This window comes from Hordeum vulgare, chromosome 3H, assembly GCF_904849725.1.
Source record: "Hordeum vulgare subsp. vulgare chromosome 3H, MorexV3_pseudomolecules_assembly, whole genome shotgun sequence".
Lineage (NCBI taxonomy): Eukaryota > Viridiplantae > Streptophyta > Magnoliopsida > Poales > Poaceae > Hordeum > Hordeum vulgare.
In genome coordinates this window covers 246,368,150-246,377,437 of record NC_058520.1, presented here as the reverse complement: position 1 = coordinate 246,377,437, position 9,288 = coordinate 246,368,150, and the positions used below count along the sequence as shown (strand labels likewise).

The 9,288-nt window shown below is 46.3% G+C and overlaps 2 long non-coding RNA genes across 3 annotated transcripts; one reads left to right on the top strand and one right to left on the bottom strand.

The window, feature by feature from the left end:
- Positions 1 to 1,054: 1,054 nt before the first annotated feature.
- LOC123439839 lies at positions 1,055 to 2,357 on the top strand. Its single transcript, XR_006630187.1, has 2 exons — positions 1,055 to 1,796; positions 2,218 to 2,357. It is a non-coding gene; the product is annotated as an uncharacterized LOC123439839 (long non-coding RNA).
- Positions 2,358 to 5,036: 2,679 nt separating this feature from the next.
- Positions 5,037 to 6,194, bottom strand: LOC123439838. 2 transcript variants are annotated; one of them, XR_006630185.1, is made up of 2 exons: positions 5,523 to 6,194; positions 5,037 to 5,415 (listed from the first exon to the last, which is right to left on the bottom strand). It is a non-coding gene; the product is annotated as an uncharacterized LOC123439838 (long non-coding RNA). The 2 variants fall into 2 exon arrangements; XR_006630186.1 differs by having other exon boundaries at positions 5,552 to 6,194.
- Positions 6,195 to 9,288: the final 3,094 nt, after the last annotated feature.

The following is a 9,288-nucleotide window of genomic DNA, read 5'->3' as shown; positions in this document are numbered from 1 at the left end:
TTTCGGCGCCTCGACAATGCCCTCACCCTCCTCGTCCACATCAAACTCATGGTTGTCCAAATGGATGTCATTGGTTTGAGACCAATGCGAATTGTTGGACCCAACACCCATAGTTGACATGTATGCATCTTCGTTGAGACTACAAAGTTTTTTGAACAATGCAAATATAAGCTATCTATATGATGATGCATTGAAAAAATAACAAGAAAATAGAAGTTGGAATTTTTTTCACCTTGGGGCATTTCATCGAACACGTGGTGCGCGTCGGCCGCCGGCTCAACGAGTGAGCTCGCCGGCGCTTCGGTAGACGTCGTGCCCGTCCGCCGCCCTGCAAGCTTCTTCTTCGCCTTTGAGCTGCCGGAGCCGTCCGTCGCCTTCTTCTTCGCGGATGTTTTTCCTTTCTTCGGCTCCGACGCATTGGGGAGCTTTGACGGTGCGGCGGCGGCACGGGACGGCGCCGGCGCGACGCCACCCGTCGGCATGGTCATCCGCGGCGGCAAGAAGAGGCTGTGCGCGAGGCCGACGGTCGGGGGAGCTCTGGCGGCGGCGGCGCCAACGCCAAAGCTCGCCACGCTAGGGTTTTCGGCGGCGGCGGTAGCGGAGGGGGGGGTCGCGGCTGTACAGCGGGGTCAGCGGGGTGCCGGTGTGCGCGTCCATGGTGGCAGGGGCGCTGGCACTGGCGCGCGCGGGTGCAAAGGAGGAAGAAAAGGGCGAGTTCGCGCGCGCTCTCGAGTCTGCCGCGCGCGGAAGTGGACGCCCGAAATACACAGCGCGGGATGAGGCTATGGCCAGCGCGCCCAACTCGTTTTAGCGCGCGCGCAGTTTTTGCGCGCCCGCTGGAGCTGTCCGTCGTGTTGCGTGCGTTATAATTGCCTTTTCTCCGGCGCGACTCTAGTATAGCATGGCTGTTGGAGATGCTATTACCCACTCCCGCCCATCGCCCCCACGCCCCTCCCGCCCGGCGAAGTCCAAATCCCCGCCTCCCAGAACACCCTCACCATCCCGCGCCCGCCTCACTACCACTCCCTCGCACCCCGCCCCCACTTTCCTCGCCATGAGTGGTTCGCCCCACCACGGTCGGCCTACCGCATCCCCCGGACCTACCTGGCCATGGATCCAGGCGGTTCGGTCCTTGCCGTGCCACCACACGTGCTCACCTTGCCGAGGACACCTCCTTCACCCACCCATCTTCCTCCTTGCTGTGGGGCCAGCGCGCCACCAGCAACACCGGACACCTCTTCCACCTCACCTCACCTCCGGACAGTGGTGACTCACCAGCGATCCTTTCCCTCCCGATAGTGGCGACTCACCGGCGACCCTCCCCTCGATGTAAAGGTGACCTCCATCACTCACACCGGTGAGGCTTCTAGCGAGCATCTCCGCCCTGAATCCAACTCCTCCCGCGCGACATCCATCTCATCCGCTCAAGTCCAGCGACCGTCATCATGTAGCTCGGCGGCACGAGTGAGGTGGTTCAGTGATGGTCCACCAGCCCGGGAACCTGCTGGTCTGCCTCCACCACTTGATATGGCTTGTGCGTCCTAAGTCCCACCTCACTACCACCAGCCGTTCACCCCCACACTGCCCCGCTCTACACTGGTTGGCACGCCGGAGCTCCTTTACCTCACCATCTAAGTGCTTGCAAAGATGCAGATCCGATGGAGGGAAGAAAGATCGGGCGTGGTGCAGGCTGGTTTGCCAAGGTTGTCCTCCATTGCAGCCACCGCTATGATCCTTATCCGCCTCGAGTATTCCGGCAAGGTCGCCAGCACTACGAACACTACCACAACAACGAGGTCATGAAGTTCGGTGGGGCATGACTTACGGCTCCTTTTATTTTACTGTGAAGTTCTTTAGGTCGATCATGCTGTCCCATGAGACTCCCTCGCTCATCTTCCTTGTGCTCGGTGGTGTTGGAAGTTCAGTGGCAGCGGAAGCCCAGAAAGACATGTTGGCAATACCGCAATCCACCAATGCCCCATCGGGTGCAGTGTGGATGGCACTCCAATGCGGCTCAGTTGATTCATTTGTGTGTGCAGTTCTTTACTTTTTTGCATGGATGCACTTGTTTTACATTTTGGGAGGCCGTTTGTCACTAAACATAAGGTTGTCTGCTAACTTAATGCTATTGTTGGATGAGTAGGAAAAAGCTCGATGGAGCTCACATGGTTGTCTGCTCACTAAACATAAGGTTGTCTGCTCGCTTTTGAATTGCAGTTCGCCCCACTTCTCGATGTTGTTCGGCTGCCCCGGTGCTACAATGCGTGTGGAAGTTTTCTTTGGTGTTTCAGTTTGTTCTTGAATATGTCAGAAGAAAAATGTAAAAAATTGTAAAATAGATGCAGTACGTTGGTGCACTCCTTGTGGCTCGCGCGACTCTTTTCTGATTTTTCCTGTATTTTATTTTTATGTCTGTTTTTCAAAAATAATGTTCAAAGCATGATGTAATTTTGTTGTGAAAAAACCTCCTCTTGTAGTTCACTACAGTCGACCCAGCGGCCCACAAGCTTGTGTAGCATAGTCCGATCATGCACTGCTCGTAGAGGCTCAAACACATGCTTATCTAAAATTTCTTTAGAAACAATCATAATCATGAACTTGCCCGTCTGATGCATTTAAAATAATTTTTATAATTTCAGTACATAACATTGACCATGCAGTCCAATAATCCTATGAAAAAGTCTTTAAAAAGGAATAAAAAGTCATGCGGTCCACTTAGACTCATGTCGCGGTTTACTTGTTCCCTTCACTGTGGTTCACTCTGGTTCACAAAAAAGTTAGAAAAATGACATCCAAAAATCATGAAGTGCAGATGTCCATCTGATGCGGTGTGTTTTTTAGTGTGAAGTAGTATGTTCTTTTGTGTGATGCAGTTCCCTCATCTATTTTGCTGTTGCGGAACACACAGTGTCCACATTTCGATAATTTCAAAATTGTTCTTAAACAATAATGAATTAGAGAGAGTGTTATACATGAAAAAGTTGTGCCTCTTCAATATCTTTCAAACACCGTATCATTTGCATCATTCCAATGAGCGGTTAGGAAATATTTTTGAAAATACGCATGCTACCAGTCGTAGGCAGCCACACCATTTTAAATATTTATTTAAAACCATGAGGAATCTCAACAAATGACCAACGTATCAAAGTTCTGCCTATTTCACATCTTTCCAACGCCGTATCACACGCCTCGTTCTGAGGAACGTTTAAAAAACTGTAGTGAAAACCATATCGAAAAAAGATAAAAAAATTGAAAAACCGCATTTTGGTAAAATTGAAAGTGCTCTTAAGCCGTAAGGAATTGGAGAGTGCAATATGCATGTAAAGGTTGCGCCTCAATGATACCTTTCAAATACCATATCGTTTGCTTCATTCCGACAAGCGGTTTACAAAAAATCGTGAAAATACGCTCGTTACCACCCGTCACGCGCGCACCATTTCCAAAACTATTCTTAAACCATGAGGAATCTCGAAAAGTGTTCAACATGCCAAAGTTGGAAATTTTCCGTAGCTATCCAACAATATATTTTACGCTTCATTCTGAAAAACGGTTTCAAAACTATAGCGAAGATGGTGTCGGAAGAATGCGTGCACTTATTTGCGACGGGAAGTGCACTCGCATCAGTGTTGTTTCTTCAAAAATGACGTGCACTTGTGTTGAGCGTGCAGTTCGAAAGTGTTAGCAGAATAAACTATTCTGATAATATCAGTAGAATAGATCGGTTGTATATATATAAAGATGGTCTATTCTTGTAATATTAGCAGAATAACTATTCTGCTAACACTTCCCAAGTGCACGCTCAATGGTAGTGCACTGCATCCCTATCTAAACGAGCACTACAATGTCACCAGAAAAAATTGTATGTGTTGTTTCAACACCGTTTTCGCTCAAGCTTTTAAACCATATGTCGGAATGAGGCGTGTAATATACCGTTGGATAGCTGCAAAAAATTCCCAACTTCATAATGTTGAACACTTTTCGATAGTCGTCCCGGTTTAAGAGCAGTTTCAAAAATGGTGGTTGCATGACGGGCTGCAGCGAGCGTATTTTCGCGATTTTTATAAACCGCTCATCGGAACGAAGAGAATGATATGGCGTTTGAATTTTATCATCGAGGTGCTACTCTTTGATATATATGTCGTTCTCTAATTCCTTACAGTTTGAGAGTAATTTCAAATTTACTAAAAAATGGAATTCTATTTTTCATATTTTTCGATATTTCGATACGTTTATTTTTGCAGTTTTTAAACCGTTCTTCAAAACGAGGCATATGATATGTTGTTGAAAAGCTATGAAATAGGCGCAACTTTCATATGTTGGTTATTTGTTGAGATTCCTCACGGTTTTTAACAAATTTTGAAAACGGTGCCTCTGCCTACGAGTCAGTGCAAGCATGTTTTCATAAATTTTCCCACACCGCTCGTCGAAATGATGCAAACGATACGGAGTTGGAAAGATATCGATGAGGCACAGTTCTCTCATGTAGAACACTCTCTCTAATTCCTTACGTTTTAAGAGCAGTTTTGGTTTTAAAGAAATGCATGCACTCTGTTTTTCACGACACCAAAATCAACAAGTGAACCGTATGAGACAGAAGAACACACTGCATCTGACTGAAGACTGCACTCCATCGAAGGAGCAAACGAACTTCATGGTTTTTTCTATTGAAATTTAAATTTTCCACACGAGAAAGTGGAGTGCACTTCATATCGGGCATAAATGAACCGCAACGCATCGAGAAGTGAACCGCAATAGTAACTAGAAGTAAACACATAGAAGTAAACCGCATTGAAAGTAAGTGTTGTAGCTGTGATCTGCAACTGAAATTTTTTATAAAACTAGAAAATCAACAAGAAAATTGTTGCAACTGAATGCCCAGCTGCACTGCATGTCTCGGGCGTACTACGGTGTTGTGCCTAAGAAAAATTTCAAAAAATGGTCCCGAACTGAACGCGGCGATGCACCGCACCGCATCAAGATACACAAGAGTACAGCGTGTGGAGCAGTAGCTTCACGTAGTACGTGAGAGAACAAAGTGAGCTTCAAAGCATACATATCTATTTGATTGTTTTCCACAACCACACACACATAAAATATCTATACTAACTAAAATATAACTACACCATCGTGGTAATGAATTGCATTTTTTACAATGAACTAATGAAGTCTAGTTTCTAACAACAAGAAAATTGAGTAATAGGGCATCCAGTCGAACTTCATGACTTCATATTTTCCTACAAAAGAAGTAAAATGAACATCAAGAGCAAAAGAATAGGGCTACATTTTTCACTTTGAAACAAATAGAAATAAGCGTAAGAACTGCACAAGGAAACTATCTGCACCACCCGCCTATGAACCGCAAGTCAACAGCAGCGGGAGTGCATCGTCACGCATTCCGATGAACACCCGAGTGAACTGCATCAACCAATAGAATTGCATTCCCGATATCAATTCACCCTTTTCTTTACTAATGCTTTTTAATCTATAGCAAAAATATCAAAAGTGAACTTCAAAAAAATTACGATGATGAGACGCATGGGTGGAGGCGCACTTCCCTGGAGGCAGAATGGAACTCCATGCCGCGCGGGGGATGAGCTGCACGCCAACGCTTGCCGAACAACACAATGCCTAACTAGGGGTCCGCGGTGCACTGCATTGCATGCCAGATTCGCTAGAACTACATGCCAGCCCCGCACACAGTGGATGCCAGCACCACGAGAACTACACACCGGCGGGTGAAGAATCCCCGAAGTGAGATTATCTTCTAGTGAGTGTTGGCCGTTGCGAGCAGAACTGGAGGAAGTGCCAAAGAGTGAGCTCTCCACTAGGGAAGGTAGTAGAGGGAGGGGGACTAAGGGGGAAGGATGTGCGTTGGTCGCTACCGACTGTGCTCCCCGGCTACCATCCACACCTCGGAAATGGGCAGTTCCGGCCACGGGGGCGAGGCTTGTCGGTGAAGGAGAAATCAACAAAGGAAAGATGGAGGGGGTTCGACAGCCGCCCAAATTCCAAGTCAGTGACCGGATTCGACGTGGTTGGCCATTGCTCGTGGTGTGGTGGCCGTGCAGCAAGGAGGAAGATGGGTGGGTGGAGGAGTTGTCCTCGACCAGGGGAGCATAGATGGTAGTTGTCTGCTGCTCGATCTGGTCGTGTGGCGGCGCAGCAAGGCTGGAACCTCCCAGATCCGTTGCCAGGTAGATGGGGGGGGGGGGGGGGGTACAGGCCGTGGGGGGGCCGCGGCAAGGATGGTGGGGGCGACGCGGGAGGATTTGGCCCGACTGGGCGCTGGGCGATGGTGGAACATTTTTGGGTGGCCGGTGGGGGCGGCGGTGGCGAGATGTGGTAGGGGCGTCGCTAGCCGTGTGGGTGGCGCGGTGATGTCGGGCTGGATGTGGTGGGGGGTGGGAGCAGCGAGTGGTGGGATCTTGCCGAGGTTGGGAGTGAGGTGGGGACGGCGGGGCGACCCGGTGGGATAGGGTCCAACGAGGGAGGAAGAAGGTGGGAGGGATCAGGAGGAAATGGGTGGATGGGGACGAGGGAGGTGGGAGTGGTGGGGGTGGGTCAGTTCGTACGGCGTTTTTATGTGGTTTTTTTTAATTGGTTTGGGCGGTGCGAAAGTGTTAGCAGAATAAGGAATGTTTGTTATGAGAATATAAGGTCTTAAGGAGTGTTAGCAGATTATACCCACCCTATATAGGGATTGACTATTCGTCACCCTAGGTGAGAAATAGTTATTCTTCACCCCCTCTGTTTTCGTATCAATGCACCATAATTTTGTGTTTCATAAATTTTGTCTTATTTCATACAAAAAAGAGACCGTAAGAAATATATAGTCACTGTAAAAACTATTTTATGCGTAAAATTACAAACACAAAAACATAGTGTACAATATACATAAAACGATATTTTTCTGGTCTTATGCCATATATTTTTGTTTTCTTATGTCAAACTTTATGTGGTGAATGAATATAATTGTAACTATTTGCATTTCAAAAGTAATTTATTTATGAAACGGTCGTAAGGTTACCTCAGGTGAAGAATAACTTATGTTGCATCTTGGGTGATATATATATATATATATATATATATATATATATATATATATATATGCAGCCGCCGCCCGCGTCTTTGGACGATCTCCATTGTCTCCTGTGCACCCTCACTGCAAGAATCAATCGCCGTTAATGGCAATCTCAGCCGCCATTGCAACCCAGAAGATCCGCCAAGTTAGGGAAAACCTTTGTCCCCTCATTCGCTCCTAATTATAATTCATGCGCATTAGGCCTTGTTCATCTCTTGGAATGTTTTGCAATGATTCCATCCACGACAAAATTCCATAGAATAGGTCGAACAAGAAAATATAGGTTTACGTCTCTACCGTATGTAGTTTCAGCATCACTAAGTCGAAACATCTCAGTGCTACCGATGTCTGTTCATCCACATCACAAAGGACTTCTCGATGAAACCGAAAGTTCATATCGGTGTGACAGAAATGAAATTTAGGGTTTCTCAACACAACTTTGGTGAGATCGAGTCACTTTTCAGTGAAACCGAGATTATGTGACCAAGTTTATGATGATGCTAGTTGTTGCCTCGGAAGCTCAGTACCTTAAAACTCGATGGATCCGAAACTTATACCGTGAATACCTAAAATTAACTTTTTGAGTTCAAACTTGCAAAATTTTCTGAATTTTGTGATGCTCATCCATTCTACTCCCCCTTGTCTAATTCACAGGGTTAGTGCTCAATCATGTCAGGATTGGATGACAGTTAGAATGATTTCACAGAGTAGAGTGTGGACCTGGAAGCAGGCACTAGTCGTGAAGTTGGCTTAGAGGATCGTGGAACTCCTAGACGTGCCCAAGGCAACCACGAGGGGTAGGAAGCCTAGGAATTCCGATGAGGAGGATGCAAATTTCATACCTGATGTGGTGACATCCGAGAAGCAAGCTGAAAAGAAGAGTAGTTGCCAGGAAGGTACCTCAATCTATAGTTGTCAAGAGAGGGTTGTCTCTATCTTCATAGCAACAAAGTGGAACAAGAAGGACAAAATCTTTTGGCAAAAAGCCAGGCAAGAAAAGTGAGAGTACTAAGTCTATGTATATGACAAGAAGGCTAGTCTCTATGAGGATTGATGGTGAAGAGGAAGATGAGGAACCAGTTCCTAACCCTCCTCCTTCCAAGCAAAGGAAAATGATGGCTAATGCAATGCCCAACAAGCCTGGTCCTAAGTCTAAGACCTCGACTCCCAAGGCCAAGCCAGCTGCCCCCAAACACAAAAAGATAACTAGGGATATTTCTGAATGAGACAAGAACAAGGGCACAACTTCTAGAGATCCCCCCCTCCTCCAGCTGATGAGGGGGATTTTGTTGTGTTGAGGAATCTCACACCTCATCTGCAAGACGATAATTATGATCATCTAGTGGTAGAAAACATGAAGGGAAGGAAGGATCAAGGTCTCAGGAAGTGGAGAGCCATTGATCCCTATGCTGAAAGGAGAAGGACTATTGTTGATGCTCGCTTTTGGAATGCCCAAGATGCAGTCCTATCCTTATTTTGGCTCGAGGGCCTCGATAGGGGTAGAAGCGCATCTCGTTGTTTCGCAAGAATGGATATCGTTACAAGTACATGTAAAGAGGAGATGAGTATATGGAATTGCCTTACACTTGCCACAAGCTAAATCATGACCATCTCAATGCAATCATCAATATCAATTGCCGTACATAAAAGTAGGGTCCAACTATGGACGAAATAGAATGATAAAGGCGACATCCATCCTTGCTAATCCCAGGTTGTTGGCCTGGAACCCATCCTATGACCAATGAAGTAGAAGAAGAAGAACTCCAAATCAAACAAGCATCACTCTCACATGAAAGCATTGTATTACATGTACCTGCAACTGTTGTTTTTGTAATTTGGAGCTACAGGGACTAAAAAATCTCATTTCCAAGGGTATCAAGACTAGCAAAGCTTAATAGGTGAGGTTTGGTTAAGCGGGAGGCTACATCGAGCACTAAGCGTTTGAGATCTAGCTAAGTTACGAATACAAGAATAAGAAGAGTGATCTATGCATAAATGAACGTGAACTAGCAATGATCAAGAAATGATCATGTGCACCTACTTACGAGTCAATTATAACCCCACCATGTTCCCTTCTTCGTTCAAACCTCACAAGAACATACACCCATGGTTACGCACATGGTTGGTGTATTGAGTTTACTTCAAGTTTTTTGTAACCGGGTGTTAAAAGAAATTCCAAGTTGCCACATAATCGCGGGCACGTCTCT